This window comes from Furipterus horrens, unplaced genomic scaffold, assembly GCF_987537825.1.
Source record: "Furipterus horrens unplaced genomic scaffold, mFurHor1.1.pri manual_scaffold_4, whole genome shotgun sequence".
In the NCBI taxonomy this organism is placed as follows: Eukaryota; Metazoa; Chordata; class Mammalia; order Chiroptera; family Furipteridae; genus Furipterus; species Furipterus horrens.
Window position 1 is genome coordinate 2,345,730 of NW_028327174.1, and position 21,097 is coordinate 2,366,826.

The 21,097-nt window shown below is 58.5% G+C and overlaps 1 long non-coding RNA gene across 1 annotated transcript; it reads left to right on the forward strand.

Annotated features, from left to right (window-relative positions):
• Positions 1 to 7,848: 7,848 nt before the first annotated feature.
• LOC150010884 (uncharacterized) lies at positions 7,849 to 9,641 on the forward strand. Its single transcript, XR_016510628.1, has 3 exons — positions 7,849 to 8,059; positions 8,198 to 8,388; positions 9,241 to 9,641. It is a non-coding gene; the product is annotated as an uncharacterized LOC150010884 (long non-coding RNA).
• Positions 9,642 to 21,097: the final 11,456 nt, after the last annotated feature.

Genomic DNA, 21,097 nt, shown 5'->3' on the forward strand with positions numbered 1-21,097 from the left:
GCTGCTGCCTTTTCTTCCGGAAGTGCTGCCCCCACCCCCACCCCTGGCTTCCCCCAGGCTGGGAGCTCCGTGAGGGCAGTGCCTGAGCCCAGCACGGAACCGGCACATGGAAGGGACTGGAAGGATCTCCGCTCCTGCCGTACAGGAGGAGCCTGTCTGCTCTGCTGCACAGTGAGTGTCCCCCACAAGGGACGTGCGTCCTCCACGAGGGACCTCGGCCGCCCCTGTGTGCGTGTGATGCACCATGTCAGCGGGAGTCCTCTCGGGAAGAGCGGTGGACAGGACCCGCCCCCGAACACTCCTGGGCCCGTGTGGCCAAGCCCGGCCCCCCGCCACCTGTTCGTCCTGCGGGTGAGAACGGGCCCAGGTTGCCCAGCAGGAAGGGGCAGAAAAGAGCGCGGATTTCAGTGCCGTGTGGGCTTCAGTTCAATTCCCTTTGATGTTCTGAACCAGCGGGAACCACTTCAATTCTTCCGGGGCGACTTGGCCACCAGCGCCTGGGTCTGCAGGTTGCCAAGGCGGTAATTAGTGCTAATTAGAATCTGATCACCTCGCCAAGGCAATCTGTCCTGCCAGGGCAGGCGGGGTCCCAGGAGCCGAGGGGTTCCAAAGGGAGTGGGGTAGCTTCGGGGGCAGGTGTCTGCGCCGCAGAGCCCACTGAGGACAGCGCTGCTAGAAGTGACGTCCGCGTGCTCACAGGTTCCGCGGGGAGAAAAGAAACGCATGCCTCTGAGGGATGGGGGAGAAAGGACAGCGGCGAGGCCACCAAGTGTCACCCCGTTCTTTCGTGCAAAGGCCCCCAGGGGGCTTCAAAGGCCAGGAGGGGGCCCCAGCAGGGTTGCCGTGGGAGCATTCTCTGATTGGAAGGGGAAGACAGCACCCCGGCTCTCCCCTCCCTTCCCTTCCCCTCCTCCTTCCCGTGTTCAGCCTGGGACCCGCCCCAGAGCAGGTGGCCGCAGACACGTTCCTGGGCGCTCCCAGGCCTGGTCTCTGGCAGAGGGCAAGTGTCAGGTGAGGGCTTTGGCTGAAAAGTTGCCCCAGCTGCTGCGGCGGGCAGTTGACGGGCATGATCCCACCCTGCTCCCCAAGGGTCCCAGCGGTCAGGCTGCCCGCCTCTGCTTGGTGGCAGGGAGGCTGAGGCTCTAAGAGGTTGAAGAAATGTGCTCCCAGGCCGGCGAGGAAGAGGCAGGGCCAGCGACAAGCCAAGGATAACAGCTCGCACAGGAGCCCAGGGCTGCCCCCAGGCCCCGGGCCGCGCGAGGCGAGCAGGCCCGCGGAGACTTGCTCAGTGCTGGCTCCGTCTGGGCCTCCGGCGGGGGCTGGGCTTCCCGAGGGCCTGCTGCCGGAGCCCGCTGTCGGCCTCCGTCTCTGTGGGAGGCGGGGGCTCAGCAGAGCAGCGGACACCCCCCGCCCCCCGGCTGCCTGGGGCCGAGCCTGCGCACCCAGCTCCTGATGCTTTCATGCAGAGCACCCACCTGTGCGTGCACCCTGTTTTTCTCTGCCGCGGGTGCCGAGTGCCCCGGCACACCTGGCCCGGCGTGGCAAAGCCCCACCTCCTCCAGCCCTCCCGACCCCCGTTCCGTGGACCCCCTCTGGAGGGGAAGCACGGGTCTCATGGGCCCAGGGCACGTGCGGGAACCGGGAAGCCAGCTCCCAAGACCCTGCCTAGGAGCGCCTGTGAGCTCCCCCCTGGACCCGGCGCTCTGTGTGCGCCCGTGCGGTGGGAGGGGCTGGCCATGCCAGTCACAGGTGCACCCCCTTGGGTCTGGGGGCGGGTCCCACCAGACCAATCCCTGACCCAGGCCAGGTTGCAGAAGGCAGACAGTGAAAGGTCAGAACCTCTGAGTTTCTGATGAGCCCCTGGGACCACGACTCAGGTTCTGGGTCATCTCCGATTTTGAGAACCTTTGTGTTACGGCTGTGGGCGGGGGGGGGGGGGGGGGGGGGAGGGGCTGCTTCTGGAACATTCCTCTTGCCCTTCTTTTAAAAGCAGCTTGATTGCGGTATAATTGTCAGACAATTAACCGCACATGTTTGAAGGGTTCAGTTTGATAAGTTTTGGCAGATGTCTGTATCCTTGAAACTATGGCCAGCAAATCAAGATAATGACCAAATCCATGACGCCCTTGGTAATCGTCCCTCCCCGACCTCTGCTCGCCCCCGCCCTGCCCCCAGGCAAACAGCGGTCTGCTCTCCGTCGCTATACAGGAGGCCGCATTTGCTAGGATTTTATGTAAGGGGATTGTACAGGGTGTTCTCTGTTCTGTCCAGGGCCTTACACTCAGGGTGTTATTTCACGGTCCAGCCCTGTCGCAGGGCGTACTGACGTGCGGGACTCTCCCCTGCTCCGAGCCCACCCCGCCGTCTGCTTTCCCGCCCGCCTGCGGACAGGACAGACTTCGAGGGTGCGCCCGTGCTGGTTCCAGACACAGCTGCTGCGGAGAGCCCCACGCAAGGCTCGTCTGGAGGCTCAAGTTCACTTCCCGGGGGGATTACACAGGGCGGTGCCTGGATCCTAGGCTGGTGTGTGCTTAACTTTTTAAGAAGTTGTCAAACTTTTCCAAAGAGCTCGTGTCGTTCGACACTCGCCACCGCCGGTCCCTCCGCCCCAGGGCTAGCCATTCCAGCAGACGCGTCTCGTGACTTTGGTCTGCGTTTCCCTAACGAGTAAGGATATCGGCCATCTTTCCGCGTGCGTCTTTGCTCTTCATGTGTCTTCTTTGATGGCCTGTTTGAATCCTTTGATCCTTTAAAAAATTGGGTTGTCTGTTTTTTTATTGGGTTTTGAGAATTATTTCTATAGTCTAGATTATAAGTCCTTTATCAGACAGGCTTTGAAATTCTCTCCTCCCTGTCTGTGGCTTAGCTTTTTCTTTTCTTAACAATGTCTTTCAAAGTGTGAAAAAAAGCTTATCTTTTTATGCAGTCCAATTTATCAATTTATCCCTTTGTTTTTTTTTTTATTTTATTTATTTACTTTTAGAGAGAGAGGAAGAGAGGGAGAGAGAGAGGGAAAGGAAAACCGATGTGAGAGAGAGACATCGATCGGGTGCCTCTTGCTCACGCCCCGACCAGGGATGGGCCCGCCACCCAGGCACGTGCCCCGACCGGGCACTGAACCGGTAACCCTCTGCTTTGCGTGATGGCACTCGACCCACTGAGCCACACCAGTTAGGGCAGACGTTTTTGTTTTAAAGATAGGTGTGGCTTGGCGGTTTCCCCCCAGTACTCTGGAGACGCGCGTCCCCTCCACGAGCAACCTGCTGCCATCCTCTTTTCCTCTGGCTCTCTTAAGGTTTTTCTTTTCATCACTGGTTTTGAGCAATGGATGTGCCTTGGTGCAGATTTCCTCAGGCTTCTGGTGCTTGGAGTTGGCTGAGCTCTTGGATCTGTGGATCGTTTTGGAAAATGTTTGCTCCTTATTCCTTCAAGTGATTTTTCTGTTCCCCGCGTCCCCTCCTTCAGGGACTCTGCTCACTGATGCTCTCTTCTCTGGGGGTCGTGTCTTCTCCTCTGTGTGGACAGTTTCTTTTGCTACGTCTTCATGCCCACCCCCCATTTTTAAATGCAGCATCTAATTCCGTCCATTCCGGCCACTGTACTTTTCCTCTCACACTTGTAGTTTTCAAGGAAGTTAAATTGGGATCTTTTTAATCCTCCCTGTTTCCGCTGAACCACCGGGACTTGTGGAATACGGTTAGGGTGTCCTCCTCTGCCAATTCCCACATCCGTACACATTCTGGGTCAGGTTTGATTAATCAGATCCTCATTAGGGATCGCGCGTCCTGCTTTTCTGCATGTCTCCTAGTCTTTGGTTGCATGCTCGAATTTTGTACAGTTTTGCCTCGCTGGGCACTAAAAGGGCATTGCATTCCAACACGTGTTCCTGAGCTTTGACCTGGGACACAGGTTACGTGGGACCACTCTGACCCTTTGGGTCTTGCTTCAATGCGATGTGGGTGGGTCTGGGCAAGTCCTCAGTCTCGGCCTCAGTGGTTATTTCCGCTACTGAGACAGGGCCTTTCTGAGTGCTCTGCCCTCCTCGCCCCAGTGCCCGGCCGGAACGGGGGTGCTGCAGTCTGGCCGGGGGGAGCTGCACTGCTCCTGGTCCCACGAGAGCATGCAAGTTTCCCTTTTCACCCTTTGGGGTGATTCCCTTACAGGCCTCAAGTGGTTTCCTCACAGGTGCACGTGATCAGTCCTCTGGGGACACCGGAGGGGACCCTCTGCACAGCTCCCAGGTCCGCTCTCTGTGCAGCCCTCTCTTCTCTGACACTCTGCCCGGTCACCTCCAGCCACCCTGGCCTTCCTGGACTCTACGCCTTGGACTCAGGAGGCTTCTGGGAGCTGCCTGGGTCCCGGCTCTGCAGCCTGGGAGCTCTCTGAAGGCAGAAAGTTGGGTCTCCTGTCTCCTGGGAGCAGCTTGTTCTGCCGCCTGATGCCCAGCATCTTGACAACTGCTACCTAACGTGCCCCGCCTGGCTCTGGCTCCCGAGGCCGGTGCGGGCGGGGAACGCAGCCTGCTCCTCATCCTCGTCCCGGCTGGACACAGAGCGCATGCACCCTCTTTACTTACTTACCTAACTACTTACACACATGTGTTATCGCTACATCTTATTTTTTAAAGATTGTATTTATTTATTTTAAGAAGGGAGGGAGAAAGAGAGGGAGAGAAACATTGATTGGTTGCCTCTCGTGGACCCCCAACTGGGGACCTGGCCTGCAACCCAGGCCTGTGCCCTGACTGGGAACCGAACTGGTGACCCTTTGGTTCACAGGCTTGATGCTCAGTCCCCTGAGCCGCAGCAGCCAGGGCAACACTCCCTCTTTTCAAACCAGGGACCGGCTACCTCCTCCTTGCCTGTGTGGGACTCCATGCAAAGCTGGACAAAATGCCAGCCCTGCCCTGACGGCTGACCCTCCTCACGGCCTCCCAAGGGATAACAAGGTTGGGGGAGGGACTCATACACAGAGGTTTCAGCAGAAAACGTGGGGGACATGCGATCTGACATGGGCTGCTGGGGACCCGCGCTGGTCAGAGCAAGACACCTGCGCAGAGATGGCTTCCTGGCAAGGCGGCCCGGGGGCTTTGCATGCGAGGCAGCGAGGGCCGGCTGCTGGGGTCTCCGTGCTGCTGACACCCAGAGCCCCAAACCCCGAGGCCGCGGCCCAGGTGCTCCCCTGCGGGGCAGAAACAGACGATGGCCCAGCAAGAAGCGCTGGAGGGGCGGCTGCCAGGAAGGAGGGCGAGAACCGCTCTGCGCAGTGGGGGCGAGAGGCCGGCCAACCAAGGCGCTCGTGGGTGCACGAAGTGGGTGCTCCCCCAGGGGGGTGGCGCTCTTTCCCCGTGTCTGCGGCCCAGTGGTCCCGGCCCTTGCCGTCGGAGCAAAGGGTGATGCAAAGCACACCCCGCCCCCCGACAGGGTCCCCTCCCGTGCTGTGAGGGGCTGGACGCCGAGGTGGCCTTGGCAGGGAGGGCCACCAGCACCGCCCTCCTGGGCCCAGCCTGACACTGGCGCTGCGGTACATCACCCCTCACCAGTGGCCGCGCCAGCAAGTGCATGTGTGTGTGTGTTGTGCGCGTGTGTGCGTGTGCGTGTGTGTGTGTGCATGGTAGTGAGGACTCCCAGATGGCTGTGCCTGTCTGAGCTGGGAGCTGCCGTGTCCCGGCTTACAACGGTCACGGGAACGTGGCAGCCGGGATTAAGCCGGGGAGCTAATCTGGCTTTGATGCTGACCCCCCGAGTGTCCAGGGCGCTGGGGTCAGGACCACCCGCTCTGGCTGGGATGAAGCAGCGCCTGTGAATCTAGCTCACCCAAGCCGGCTCCAAGCTCCTCAGAGGCTGAAGTGTGGGGGCCGGGGCTGCCCCGGCACCTTCCCGTGGGGGCTTCTGGTTCTGAGCAAGGGGCCGAGGGCCTTCTTTGCGCCGTTCACCTGGTGGACGTGTGTGGGGCACCCGCCAAGTGCCGGTGCTGTTCTGGGCACAAGGGACACAGCAGAGGGGTGGAAAGCCGTGCCTGTGTGAACCAGACCATGCGTGACAGATGCCAGGCCGCCAGGTGGCTGCAGGGAAGGGGAGTCAGGCCGCTGCAGAGAAGAGGTGGCCCCTCACCAGGAAGGTGACAGACTGGGAGGAAAGGAGGCAGCGAGACAGGCAACGGGAACATCAGGTGCAAGGGTCCTGGGGCAGGAGCCAGGCGGGCCGTGGGTCTGGGGGAGCAGTGGGAAGGGACGCCAGAGCAGGCTGCCAGGCCAGGCAGTCCCTGGGGAGCCTGGCAGCCCCCAGCAGTGCTGGTCGCAGGCTGAGCCCGTGAGAGTCTTGGGGAGCAGCCAGGCAGCGGAATGACGCAAGGAGGCAACTGCAGCCGTCCCTCAGAACAGTGGCCCTTCATGGCAGCGTAGGCCGGGGGTGGAGAGCAGGGGCCCGACTGGGGACATAGCTGGAAGGGGGGCCAGGGGTGTGCTAACAGGTGCCTGTGCAGTTGGGGGGCCACTTGAGAGCCACTCTGAAGAGCTTGGTCTGAGCAATTGGAAGGGTGTGGCTGTCCCTGCCTGTGCGGGGGATGCCCGGGGGTGGGGTGGCCAGGGCTGGGACATTGGGGTCATCCGACTATTATTGGTGTTTAAAGCCTTGAAACTGGACAGATTTCCAAGGAGTGTGTGTAGATGCAGAAGAAAAACTCTGCCAACTGTACCCCGGAGGGTGAGGATGAGCCGCGAGGTGGGGGTCGGGGGGCCACAGCCATGTATGTCACCGAGAGCCGAGTCCCAGGAGGTCGGAGCACCAGCCGCCTCGGTAGCCTGCAGTGGGGAGACCTGGCTTCACAAAGGACAGAGAAACGATGGCAGCTGGAGAGAAGGAGGGGTCAGCAGTGGGATCAGGGTGGGAGAAAGCCCAGGGGGTGGGGGCACTGCTGCGCTTGGGCCAGGGCAGCTTGGGACAGAGGGAGGGGGAGGGGTGGCAGCCGGCCCAGCCCAGACAGGAGTCTTCCGGTTGCTGCTGTTCTTGGAGCTGGAAGGGAAGACCCCGAGCCGGAGAGCAGGTGGCAGGCAGAGGGGAGGCTGGGGTTAGGGGGCACAGGTGGCGGGGGTGCAGCCAGAGCATTAGGGAGCCATGGTCCCCTCTAGGACTCCCAGCTGTGTGGTGAACACTTCCTCCAGGCAGGAGGCTGGATTTACCAGGGCTGCGATTGTGCCAGACAAGGATTCCCCATGGTGGGGGGCGAGGGTGAGGGGTGTGCAGGGAGCGAGATGGGTGAAGTCAACTGAGTTCCTGTGGACAGGAGTGAGGAGGGAGGGGGCCATGGTTCCGGGTGAGCTGGAGGGCTGCGGGGAGGAGGTGGGGTGGGGGGGCACCTAAAAGGGACACGGGCAGGTGTTGGTGGTGACGAGTTCCAGGCTGTGCCCATGGAAGGGAGAGGCTGAGCGAGAGTCCCCGTGAAAGGCCCACCGCCCGGGGTGGCTTCGGCTCCCGGTGCTGCTCTGAGCTGCTCAGGGGGCGTGTAGGTCTCACTGGCACACACCCGCCCTCTCCTCAACCTCGTCACCGTCTGGTCTCCACAGTCCCCAGGGGCCGCAGGAGTGAGGGCCCGGCCTGCCTGCCTGGCGCTCAGTGACCACTGCTGCCCGTGGTCGGTATCCACGCCGCACCTGCTACAGCAGGAAAGGCGGGGGGACAGGAGGGGAGCCACGGCCTGGGGGCGTGCAGAGTGCCCCCTCGCCCCCCAGCACGGGCATCGCGGCCACACGGGCCGGAGGTTGGAGCTGCAGTGATGCCATGGGTGGGCATGGCTTTCCTGCCTTCTGAAGCCAAACTACACTCCACGGAGCTCAGCCCTTTGGGGAACAGCGATGGGCCGTGGGTGGCTCCAGACTGCTCATGACACGCGTATCCTGGGCCACCTCCACGTTTCCCCAGGACCTGCCCTCACCCTGGGTCATGGCTCATCGGCCCCTTGGTCGGGCTCCCAGTGGGCCCTGCACCCAGCGCGGGGCCCCGGAGGCAGCGGGGAGGACGGAAGGCAGGAGCCCCGGAAGAAGCGGAAGAGAGGAGAGAGGGTGGGAGGGAGGGTGGAGCACATGAGGGCGGCGGGGGGGGGGGGGGCGAGCAGAGAACGGGGAGCAGCTGGAAGGGCTGAGGCCTCGGGGAGCTCCTGTGCAGATCCATTATTTACGGGTATTTACCGCCGGGAACAGAGCGCGCGGGAAACCCTCGAAGTGCCAGCTACCCGAGCAGGACCCTGGGAACCGAGGCTCCACGCACACGTCCCCCGAGGGGTGGGATCCCCGGGCGACTCGGGACCCCACAGCCAGACACTGAGAACACCAGAGGAGGCCGTCTCCCCGCCTGCCGGGCCGGATGGCAGTGCCACGCCGACCCAGTGCGGGTGAGTCAGCAGCAGCGGCACCTAGGAAGGTGCCCAGGTCACCCCAATTACGGCATTATCAGCCGCTGCCATCGTGCCGTGACCCGGCCCAGTGAAACTGGAGGACACGCCAGCCGCGCCGGGCGGGGAGGGATCCTTGGCGAAGCTGCCTTCCTGGCAAGGGCCTCGGCAGCCAGGCGCAGCCACAAGCCCTGTGTGGTCCCAGTGCTCAGAGGTGACCCCCCACCTCACGGTCATGGAAACTAAGGCCCTCCGGGGCCAAGGCCGCTCCTGCAGCTCAGACTCAGACACAGGCAGGCTGCCTGGAAGAGGCGGTGGCCCTGGGTGGCCTAGGGGGGAGGGGAAGGAGGGGAGAGCCTCGGTCAGAGGCCCGCCTCCACCTTGGCCACTGAGCAGTCACCATCCACGGAGCGCCCATTCCGCGTGGGTGCCTGCGTGCTCTCATTACCCTCAGTGAGCGAGGGGCCACCATTCCCATTTTGTGGATGGTCAAACGAGTCTGTCACTTGCCCGCGGTCACGCAGCTAAGAAGTGGCAGCAGCTGACTCCACGTCCACGCTCTCCTCGCTGCGACGGGCTGCCTTCTGGCCGCCCTGTGTGCCCGCCGCACACGCGCCGTGCCCAGCCCGCCCCGCGGGGCCCCCGCACTGCGCGCGGCCGCCAGCTCTGCGGGCCCACCCAGGAGCCGGTAGCTCTCCGTGCTCTTAATCAGTGAGATATGTTTCTGGAATAAAAACCACATCAGCGTTTTTATTTTCAAGTTCAGACAAGGTTTCTTTTTTTTTTTTTTTTTTTCCCTTCCCGATTTTCCCCCCACATGGGCGAGGCTAATCCTCTCGCCCTGACTGACAGGTCTTCAGAGCCAGCCACAGGCGGAAGGCCGCAACCACCCAGTGACAACAGCACAGGGGGACCTCCCTTCCTGCGTTTGGTCAGATTTCAGTGCGACCACAACCCATCATGACCAATGCCGCCGTGTAAGGGACAGCGTCCTGTGCTGGGTCCCCTTTGCTGTGTCGGTGACACAGATGGCAAGTGCCAAGTGCCGCATGGCTCGGCCCGCCCTCGTTAACCTTCAGATCCTCCCTGGCCGTCCCCAGGCTCTGCCCGGAGAGGGGCGCGGGGTGGTCCCCAGGGAGCAGGCTCCGGGCTGGGTGCTGGGAGCGGAAGCTCACCTGAGCTCCACCTTGGGAGGAGGAAGAGCTGGCATGCTTAGAGGCCAAGACGAACAGGAGAGGTGCCGTGGAGGGCGAGGAGAGGGGGCCCTTGGGAAGGGCCAGGGGGGAGCCGGAGCGGCAGCAGGACCCACTTGCAGTCCCGGGAAATGAAGATCAGGGAAACGCCTCTTTCAAGAGAGCAGAGGGTTTACCATGGCGACAGAGTAAATACTAAATCCAACCACCCCCACCCCCACCCCGCCCCCGACCCCAGTGTTTTTCCTTAGTATATTCAAATTAAAAGTCTCTGCACCTGGACTTGAACTTGACTTCTATTTGATAAGAGGGGTGCGCGGGGAGGCAGATTCACTGCCGTAAACTGGCTGGGCCTATTTTGGAACGGTCTCCCAGAAGGAACGCTGAAGCGGGGCCCCAGAGGCTGGGTCAGGCAGCCAGGTGAGGAAGAGGTGAAAGGTGGGGCTGGAAGAGTCTGATCCCCGGAGCGGAAACCCGGACGATTCAATTAATCAAGACCTAGTGCGTTCTCCTGGCGCGCTCAGCCGGGCGCCCCTGCGGGGCTGGATGTCTGACACCCTGGCCCCTGCCCTGCCAACGGCAGTGACATCTTGCAGGGGCTGTGACAAGTCATTTCCAAATGCCCCCTGGTGGGGGCACGGGGAACTGCCGCTGGAGAGCGGGATGGGGTAGAAGGGCCGCGCAGGGGCTAGAGAGAGAGAAGAGGAGGAGGATGGTGGGTGGGGTCGTCGCAGGCAGCGTTTGGACCAAACTGCCTTGAGTGGCACATCGGGGAGTAAGCTGTGAAGGACTCTGGGTACAGGAATGACAAGACAGATTTTTGCTCTAGAAAGACCGCTGGCCGCCGGGTGAAGCCAGCGAACGGGTGGGTGGCCAGAACAGCGGGTCGATGTTTCCCTCCCTCCCAAATCAATTAAAAAAAGAAAAGATTGAAGGTACAGGCCTGGGATTTTCTTTGTGGAAACAGTAATCACAAGTTCAATTTTTTTAAACAGAGATACTGGAATTTTCTCTTCGTGTCCTCAAGTCTCGCACAGGAAAGACTCACGTTTGCACCTGCTGGGGGCGGGGCACTGCGCTGTCCTTCCATCCCCCTCCAGGCCGCTCCTTTGCGCTGTGACGCCTGCAGGGCCCGGGGTGCTGTCCCAGCGTCACTGCGGGTATTGATCACTTGTGGGGGTTTTCTTGAGCCGGCTCACTGGAGATTTATCAGCTTTATTGATCTGTTCAAAGAGCCAGCTTCTGGCTTCGCGATGTTCTCCACCGTTTTCCCATTTTCTGTATCACTGACTTCTGCCTTCACGGAGCTCTGGGCTGCGGCTTCTTATTCTGGAAACCAAGGCCATTGATTTTAAGTCTCTCTCCTTCCCTAACAAAGCGTTTTAAAGCCTCAGATTCTCCTTAAACACTGTTTTAGCTGCCTCTTAAGAATTTTCAAGTATTGTTTTCCTCATCATTCAGATAAATATTTTTAACTTGTTTTATAATTTCTCCATCCACCCATAGGTTATCCAGGAGTGTGCTTTTAAATATCCAAATATTCGGGCATTTTCTGGATATGTTTGTTATAGATTTTACTTTAATTCTGTTATGGCCAAAGCTTAATTCTATATATGAAATTATACATGTCCTGTCGGATAAAACTCTGTGAGAGAAATGAAATAGAGATGCAGATTCCAGAGGAAAAGTATTATTTCTGAACGTTAAAAAAAAGCACATTCTTTAAAAAAAAAAACCAAAAAAACCCTCAGCCTAGGATATATCGGTTGATGAGGGGGGAGGGGGAGGAAGTGTATGGGAGAAACGCTGACCGGTGGTCTCCTGTACCTGCCCCAGCCCGGGGTCGAACCCGCAGCCTTCCCGTGCACAGGACAACGCCCCAAACCACCGAGCCGCTCGGCCCAGGGCAAACACAGCCACTCTCAAAATAGATTAGGGTGGGTGCCACGTTTTCCTATATTTTGAGTCTACTGACATCAATTAGAAGTGATGTCATAGTTCTATTTAAACTATCTCTACTAATTGCGGCAAATTATATTATTTGCAACTCTAAAGACTTAAGATAAAAAAATCAGATATCAACTTGAAATGTTAGTACAGATTTTTTTTCAAAGTTCCTTTAGGGGGATAGGCACAAAAAATTGGGAGACAACCCACAGGAGACCCCCAGAACAGCGGGTGTTGGCTGAGCATCTTCTAAGAACGAGACCCCTCTATAAACCATTGGGTTGAATCCTCATGCTACTTGTCTTTAAAAAATTATTTTATTCATTCATTCTTTCTTTTTTCTTTTCTTTCAGAGAGAGGGGGAAGAGAGAAAAAGAGGGAGAGAAACATCGATTGGCTGCCTCTCGCATGCACCCCGACCAGCGGGACTGAAGCGAACCCACAGCCAGGCATGTGCCCTGACTGGGAATTGAACTGGGGGCCTTTTGCTTTGTGGGACGATGCCCAACCCACTGAGCCACGCGGGTCAGGGCTCACCCTAATTCTTGCTTGACATGTAAGAGGCAGACGTGATGCCTGGATGCCCAGTAACTGAGCTCCCAAAACTGGGAAGGGGACCGTGCTCTGCACCCTCTCGCGCGGCCAGGATGCCTCCTGCTTGGTCTTGGCGCCATCAGTCTACCTTGTCCACCTGCCGCCACCCTGTGGTCTCAGGTGGGCGCCGAGGTCCCCAGGACCGGCCAGCCTTCCCCAGCAGCGCAGTGCTGAGGGCCCCAGGGGCAGCTGTCCTTCCCTGACTCCAGGCTGATGCCCGCCTTCCCTTTCCAAGCCCAAGTGACAGAGATGGAGGCGGATGTGGCGGCCGCTGCCGCGAGGCTCCTGCAAGGTGTTTACTGGAATCCGCGTGCCCCGGGGGCCGCCGGGGGCCCCACGCACAGCCTTCTGCTTCCATGGCGGCCTCCCGACACCTCCCTGGGAGCTAGCCAAGGGCAAGCGCGACAGCGCTTTAGTGACTCAGCGCTCAGCAAGCTCCGGCAGTTCGCTGGTCTGCACACAGCAGGCTTGAACGGCAGAAAGCCATCCTCTCCCCGTTCTGGAGCCCAGAAGCCGGAAGCGCAGTGCGGGCAGGCCTGGCTCCCTCGGAGGCCTTTCCCTGACTTGCGAACGGTCACCCTCTCGCTGCCTCTTCATGTGACGGTGTCTGTGCCCAAACGTCCCCTTCCTGTAGGGAGACACCAGTCACATGGGATTCGGGCTCACCCAAGAGGCTCATTTTAACCTAATCACCCACTTAAAGGCCCCCATCTCCAAAACGGTCACATTCTGAGGTCCTGGGGGTTAGGGCTTCAACATTTGGATTTGGGAGGGGACAGGACTCAGGCCCTAAGAGGACTAGGTATGCACAAGGGACACCGGACAGTCCCCACGCTTACTAGCCTGCTAGCCAAGGGGGTGCAGATGAACCAGCAGCTGCCCTGGGCCCGGGTGGGCAACGTGCCTGCTGAGGGTCCCTCCGCGGACGGCCCAGCTACAGGGGCGCCCCTCTCCTGCTCCACTGCGCCGTAGCCCTTGGGCGTCCGCCACCCCCTAAATCCTTGAAGGCAGACGGTTCATCTGGCGTGCCCACGTGGCCGGGCCTCACGGCGCCCAGACAGCTGGCCAGACATGACTCGGGGTGTGTCTGCAGCGGCACCCTGGACGCAGCGCGCACCTGAATGGGGGCTGGGTAAACAGACGCACTCCTGCGCAGTGGGCCCACTCCAGCCTGTCCCAGGCCTGACCAGGACAGAGGCTGACCCCCCTGAGGAGAGGTAATCTCCTCCCGCCCAGTGGCCTTGAGCTGGGACATTTTTTTTCTCCTGCTTTTGAACTCAAACTGAAGCGTTGGCTCAAACCAGAAACCCTCCGCCCCAGCAGCCTCGCGGGCACGGGATGGGGGCAGGGCTTGACAGTTGCAACCCTCTGTGTGTTGTGACAAACCCAGCTAACTGACCCTGCTGCCCACTCTCCTTCTTTCCTGTGCTCGGGGATCACTGGCCCTGAGTGGGGCACGTGGCCCCCCAACCACAGACTGCGCCGTCCAGTTCCATTAGGACTCAGTGTGGCCAAGGGCTAAGTTCTCACCCACAGGCACGGACAGGGGTGCCGTCCAGACCGCTTCCAGCAAAGGAAACTGCTCCCCTCTTATTCGCAAAGGCAGGACAACGGGCACGACACTGGTCACCCGACTTCAACTGCGCTCACAAAGGCAACACCCCAGGAGGTGGCAGGAACCAGGCTGCTGCTCCCAGCACCCACCGGGTCGCTGGCCTACCTGTAGCAAGACCTGAGACCATCAGCTGTTCTGGTGGGTGGAAGCGGTATTTCACTGCGGCTTCAACTGGTATTTTCTTGGTGACCAAGGAGGTCACGTACCTTTTCACACGTCTGCTGGTACAATGGCTTTCTTCTGTGTGAAGCACCTGTTCAAATCTTGTGCCCATTTCCCCCAACTTCTAATAGATATATTTGGAACAGGAGCACGGTGTCCATGACAGGATTCAACTATCTTCTCCTCTTGCCTTTTTACTCTGAACACTCTTAATGGTGACTCTTAATTTCTAACCCAGTCCACAGACAGCTTTTGTAACACAGTCAAGAAATCTTACCTAAGGTCATGAGACTTTCCTAGGAGCTGCAGCATTTTGCTTTCCATATTCCGATTTACAATACCTCTAGGAGCTCATATTTTTATACGGGACGAGATAGGGGGTCAGGCTTCCTTCAGCCTCCACGGGTACTCCCCCCGGGCCCAGCACAGTCGGTTGAATACACAGCCTGTCCCCAAGCTCACCAGTAGCGCCTCTCAGGGCACACCACGTGCCACACGCGAGGGTCGTTTCTGGACTCTGTTCTGGCTCTTTGGTCCGTTTAGCCACGTCTTGTTCCGCTTTCAGTATCTCAGCCATTCTCGGCTTTTTGCATTTCCGTCCACCCTTTGGAATTCAAACACTTTATTACCTACGTCTTTGTTGCTGGAATGCCAGAACCCCACGACCTTTGTGTATGAACCCTGTACCCAGCAACCTCGTTACTCATTCATTTGTCCTAACGCTTTGGGCACAGGCCTCTCCCGCCGTAGCGGCGTGAACGACCCCCGGGGTCTGTCGGGGCTCCCGCAAGCGCTGTCCTCCCACCCCCTTGGCCTGGAGGACTTCGTCCGCGGGCTCGCCTTTCCAACGAGAGGGCGGACGGAAGTGGGGACCGTGACTCACCTTGCTTGGTCCTTAACGCCAAACGTTTCTTCATCACGCCGCGTACTGGCTGTAGGTTTTGTGGACAGTCCATCAAAATAAGGAACTTTCCTCCTAGTCCTAATTTGTCCAGTTTTTATTAATATCACGATTGGATGTTGAATTTCATCAGGAACTTTCTTCTGCATGAAGGGCTCATGATTTTCTGTTAATGTAGTGGTGTTTGCTGACTTTTAGAAAATGTTTCACCGATCTTGAATGTCTAAATCGTAGTTTGTTAATAATGTGTTCAAGATGTCTGGATCCACATTCACGCACGCGATGGGCCTTAGCATTGCCCTTCCGCTCCTCGGGGCTGGTTGCCAAGGTCGCGCGGGCCTCGCAGAGAGCTGTGAGGTGCTTCCGACCTGAAGTCTGTGAGTGCTCAGCAGTCCTGCTTCCCAAAATGCTGGCAGAATTTGTTGATGAAGCTGAGTCCGGAGTTTTCTCTGCTGAAGTTTTAAAGATTAAACGTTTAAAGTATTATAAGATACTTGATTTAATTTTGTTTTTTTTTAAAGAAGAATTTGTCCATGCCACTTAAATTTTTAAATTAACATAAAGTATTCACAGTAGTCTCTTGTGGACTTCTGATGCCCGCAAGCTCTGGGATGACAACGACTCTGGCATGCTCTTTTTTCTTCACTGACCTCACTCACCATGGCTTTGTCAATTTAATACATTTTTTTAGAGAACCAGCTTTCACCTCTTTCTTTTCTGGTTATGTTTGTTTCCTGTTGGTATTTTTTGTTGTTGTCTGTTTGTTTTTAAACATTATGCGGTTGTTTCTATAATTATGTTCTGTTCTCACGTTTATTCCCTTTTTTCCTGCAATTGTGGGTTTAAGTTCTTCTCAAAACTACTTAAGATGGGCGTGAGGTCATCAGCTGCCTGTTTTCCCACAGGCGCATCCAGAATAACTCTCCGCCCGAGAACGGCTTATCTGCGGCCCGCCGAGGGTGGCATGCAGCCGCTCCTGTGACGCTGTCCTGATCTCCGTTTCTTCATTTTGACCCGTAGCGATTTGAGGAGTAGAGTAGTCGCATGTTTAAACTGCAGGGACCGTTCAGCGATCGTTGCGGTGGCGCTGTGTCCCTTAGCTGCACCGGGGTTGGAACACGCCAGGTGTGTGTTCGCTCCCGAGACCTGCGGACGTCTGTCCTCCGAGCAGCACAGGCCGGCGCTGCGGGTGGCCCACGTGCACTCGAGGGCGTGTCTCCTGTAGCTGCTGGGTCCGTGGTCTGTTGATGCCAAGTAGGGTCAATCCTACTAAATGCACTGATCAAACCTTTGATCCCCTTTCTGATCATTTCTGTCTGCTTATTTTGTCACTCACAGAGGGAGGACAGACCGCCAGGTGCTGACAGGACTCCAAGCCCCTGAGCTGACTGGGGCAGGAACACCCGCAGGGGCAGCCGAGGCAGAGCCGGAGGGACAGGCCAGCCTGGCTCACACCTCCTGCTCCTCTACCGGAGGACAGGACCGGCTGTCTAGGCTCATGGTGTTCACACGAATGTCCTCTCACCATGGCCTCCTTGGTGACATTTCACACCCCAGGTGCAGGTTTTGACTTCTGGGTGCCATTACCAGAAACCAGAACACCCATTCTTTTGCTTCTTAGACTCTGAATGTGGATGCTAGACTTCCCCACCGCACTCCTCTGTCCCTTACCCTATTTTCTGTCACTTTGTCATGTAGCGGTTCATCCTGGACACTTTCCAACGGGTCTGCCTTCCAGTGAGGAGTCCTTTCTTCTGTGGCTGAACTCAGCTACCAGTTTCTTAATTTTGGTTCTCTTTTCTTCGGTTCCCGAATTCCCATCGGGCCCCTTTCATAGTGGGTCCTGTCTTCTGCTGCCATTTTCAACCTTGTCTTTTGCCTCTTTAAACATACCAAAGAGGCGTTTTTAAATTTCTGGCTGATAACTTCATCTGAAGCTCCTCTACGTCCGTCCCTGGTGGCTATGGTCTTGATTTTCATGCCCTCTCATCACCTCATGTTATTTTTTGACTGAGCACCAAAGAACATACATGAAAACCCAGGCAGGTAATTTGAGACCGAGGGTAATGTCACCTTTTCCCATAGAAGACTTGTGTTCCCAGGTACCTGGGACAGCAGAAGCCCGGGGTGCCCGACGGCACAGCACGCCAGGGTCACCGAGGAGGAGCTATTTCTGGTTCACTGTTACTTCTCTGATGCAGCCCTTTGGGGTCCCAACCTAGAGAAAAAGAGGTTTTCCAGGCAGGAGGTCCCATCACTCTGGACCCCGACCCTCCGGGCTGTGAGGAGCGCCGCTCAGCGGCTTGGCCTCTGCGTCTTCCTCTGGAGTGGGAAACACCTCCCGCCTCTGTCTGTTCCCGACCCTGGCCCCACGGTTCTTCACTGCGTCCTGTTAACTCCTTGAGACCTTTGAATGTTAAAATATTCTGGCCTGCTTTTTAGTGTCTTCCGGGAGGGTGGGTCAGAATTACCTGGGTGCCTGTTCTTTTCCAGCAATTCCCAGAGGAATCTCGTAGCCCCCAACCTTCTGACTGCCCACCACACCACAGAGAAAGCTGGACGCGCTGGGCTCTCCACCGAAGGATTTATTAACACGACAAGAAGCAGGATACAGAGCGTTCAGTAACCACCAGAGAACGGTCAGGTCCAACCCAGCACACGTGGGCGATGCAGCCGTTAAAATGCTTTTTACAAGGGGTTCCTCACAGGCGGGGAAGCCCCAGCTGCGGACCTGATGCGTGGGCTGTGCGCTGCGGCGGGCCCCCATCTCCCCAATCCCTCGGCTCCCAATGCCGTCTCCGTGTAAACCGGTGACTCCGAACAGACTCCCAGCACCACCCTGCCTTCCAATTACCTTTGAAGTTAATCCCACCGGATGTCTCACCAGCACCTCCGACTCAGTTTGTCCAAAACAGAGTTCTTGATTCTCTCTGCTCCAAACAACACATACGTCGGGATCGCTCCTCCGGCCGGACCCTGCCGCCTCAGTGAGTGCGCCACCCTCTGCCCGGCTGTCCGGCGAAGCCTCAGGGGTCCCTCCCGCCCGCTCCATCCACCTCCGGCAACAACGGGCCCGGCAGCGGGTCCCAGGAACCTGACCTCCGGCGCGCGTGCCAGGTTTAAGTCTCTCAAACCCAGCGCCCACGCGTGTCCAACCGCCCCTCCGCAGCCCCCACGCCATTTCTCCGCTCCGGTTCTTCTCTCCCCGGTTCATTCTGCACGCACAGCGAGGCGCCTGGTGAAGACGTGGAGTGGGTCCTCTCAGCCCCCCGGCGCGGCGCAGCCCAGACGCGCGCCAGGGAAACCCCAGGCCCACTCCGGCCCCAGAGACCCCACATGACCTGACTCCTGGTGACCCCCGACCGGTCTCACTCGGGCCCCTCTGCCCCCGCCCCGGTCACTGGGCTCTGGGCCCATGGCCACCCTCCCGGCCTCTGAGCACGGGAAGCCTGTTCAGTTTCTGGGCCTCTGTGCTCAGTGCCCCCCTCGTCTGGAATGCCCCTCCTGAGTTCTCTGCCCAGGGGGCACCTTTCCAGCCTCTGGCTTCGGGTCAGAGGTGACCACCTCTGGAAGGCCACCCTGGCTACCACCCAGCCATCTCCTCGTTGACGCCCCCGTCATGGCAGTGACAACGCACGGTGCTCTCGTTCACCTCGTGTGCTGGTTAATTTCCCGCCACCCTCGCCAGCGCGTAAGCTGCCGGAGGCCACGGCCCGGGTCTGGCTCGTTTCCTGCCCTGTCCCAGCGCCTGCCTGGCACCCTGCCTGGGAAGGAAACAGACTCGGAGTGGTGAAGTCACTTGCTCAAGGCCACACAGCGGCAAGAAGTGAAGCTGGGATTTGAACTTGGCCTTTGCCAACAGCAGGGCCCACGCTCTTCCCGTGGAGCTTCCCTGCCCTGCACCCCGAGCCGCTACGCAGGCCCTTCATGCACTTCCAGTGCTCCTGGGGAAAGCAGCCCCGTTCCCCGCTCACTCGTTCCCGTCTGGTTCCAGCCGCTAATGCTCAACAGCCACCGCACGTGACCCTGGGCACTGACCCCTGCAACTCAGCTTCCTCGTCCGTGCCATGGGATTAGCACGGTACAGCTCCTGTGAGGGTCCCCTGATTAACGCCTGGTACCCAGCAGACGTGACCCAAGACCCTGCTACAGAAGGGAGGGCCGTTCAGCACGCACCCGCAGCGGGCCCAGCGCTCCGGGTCAGAAGCAGGCGGCCGGACACAGCTCCGTGCTTCCCTCAGGGAAGGCCACCACAAGGGGCCAAGCACGGGGGACGCTCGCCCCACGAAGAGCAGCGGTGAGCGCTGAGGCACGGGGTGCTGACCGGGCACTTCCACGTCCACGTCCTGGCGATGTCAGGCCCTCCTGCAGGTGGGTGTGATGGGAACTGGCACGTGGGGGGCATGGCGATGGGGGCCCGGGACTTGGGGTCCGCTCTCCGCCACCACGGTCCACGCAGAGCTCAGGAAAACCGGGTCCCCGCTCCCAGGCAGCGAGCTCTCGCACAGCGGACGTACGGTAAGTGCGACCCCACTGCAGGCGTCGGTGAAGAACACGCATTATGTTGTTTGAACAAAAAGAAAACTGACCCTAATGTTTCTAACGCAAGGTTTCACTCTAAGCGAGAACAATGGCCAAACCCTCCAAAGCCATTGCCACTGACACAACGGGCTGTCGTGAGAAGTCAGAGGAGCGAGTTAACACTGCCACTCCTGCACCTAAGGACGCTGACCTTTAAAAACCCATATACTGTGTGTGTAAATCAACCTCATGTCGTAAAATGTCGCCTAAGTAAGATTCCACCTAAAGAAACCCAGTGACTATACAAAACTGCGGGAGACAGAAGAGAACGGGTGTGATATCACGCACATGCCAGAGGGCAAGTCTGGCTCTCCCGGGTCAGGTCTGGACCTGGCGCACACACCGGCCTCAGGGGCCGGGCCGTCAGAACCTTGGACAGCGCTGCGGGCCGGCTACCGAGGCCGGGTTTGCAGACCTTACCGGTAAGGTTATTCGGAACCACTCTGCGTTTTAGACGCCGCGCTTTTACTGACACTCGTGGAAAAATGGATTCCTCTGTTTTTGTGTGCAGAACTTACCAATGATAGAATATATCTTTTTACAAAGACCTCCTGCAAAGACTGGCATTTTTGTTCCAGTGTCTTTTTTATTCATTTGAGGATAGAAATTGAAACATAGTAAAAAAATAATGATTTAAATCGTAGGTGCTGTAAGAGCAGCATATGAATGCCTTCAAGATAACGGACACTAGATACACAGACATAAAACCGAATTTCGATCTAAAGGTCACTACTGGGCAGCCCAAGTGCCCTCCATCCCCTCTCTGTCCCATTCTGCAAACCGCACGTGAGGGGTTTGCCAAGCCCAGCAGTTAAGATTCCAAAGTCACTGAACAAAAACATGCATCTCTGTATCCGTGTCCCTCCAAACACCAAACCCATGGGATGTACTAACATGGGTATATGCACACACATGTGTATACATGACAGTTTCAGAGGTGTGGTCTAAAACTGTAAACACCAGTGTTTCTGAGACAGCCGTGTCCACTGGGAAGGGGTCTGAGAGGCGCCTGCAGACACCTGGACCCAGTGCCGGCCGAGGCCACCCCCGCGGGCTTCCAGCATGAAGCAGGCTGGCGTGGGAACTGCTGTCAGCCTGCTCTAGAAAGCCATGATACAGTCACAAAACCTGCTGTGACCGTCCTGTCCCTGCACACGCTTTGTGAGGCTGACCTGCCCCCCCACCCCCCAAACGGCTGGCCAAGGCGGCAGGTCCACCCCTTGCGGCGCGCAGAACAAGACTCAGCGCACAGTCCGCAGGAGCTCCGAGTCCGCTTGTGGGTGGAGAAAACGGGAGGCCGTGGCGCCGAGAAGCCGCCTGCGCGCTTCCCCCCCCCCCCCCCCGCAGCCCCACAGAGCCTGCCGGGTGCACAAAGGCCCTCCAGCCCACCCGCCCTCCCGCCCCTTTCCGTGTGCGTGTGTTACTGAGTGGGCCCTGCTCACACCCACCGAGAGGAAGAGAGAAGTGTCTATTGCTGGCTTGTGAAAAGGGAAACGGGGTTCCCACTCTCCCCCCCACCCCAGGGCCAGGCTTCCACCTAAGAGACGGGGTTTTTAACTCTTTGTGTCCCAGCGGAGAATGACCTCTTTGTGCGCCTCCAATCTGGCAACGGCTTCCGTCCTGGCGACGCCAGGAATGAGCGCACCCGCTGCTGGCAGCCGACCGCAGTCCTGGACGGCGACGCGTCCCCAGAGACACGCAGAGCACAGGAGGGGG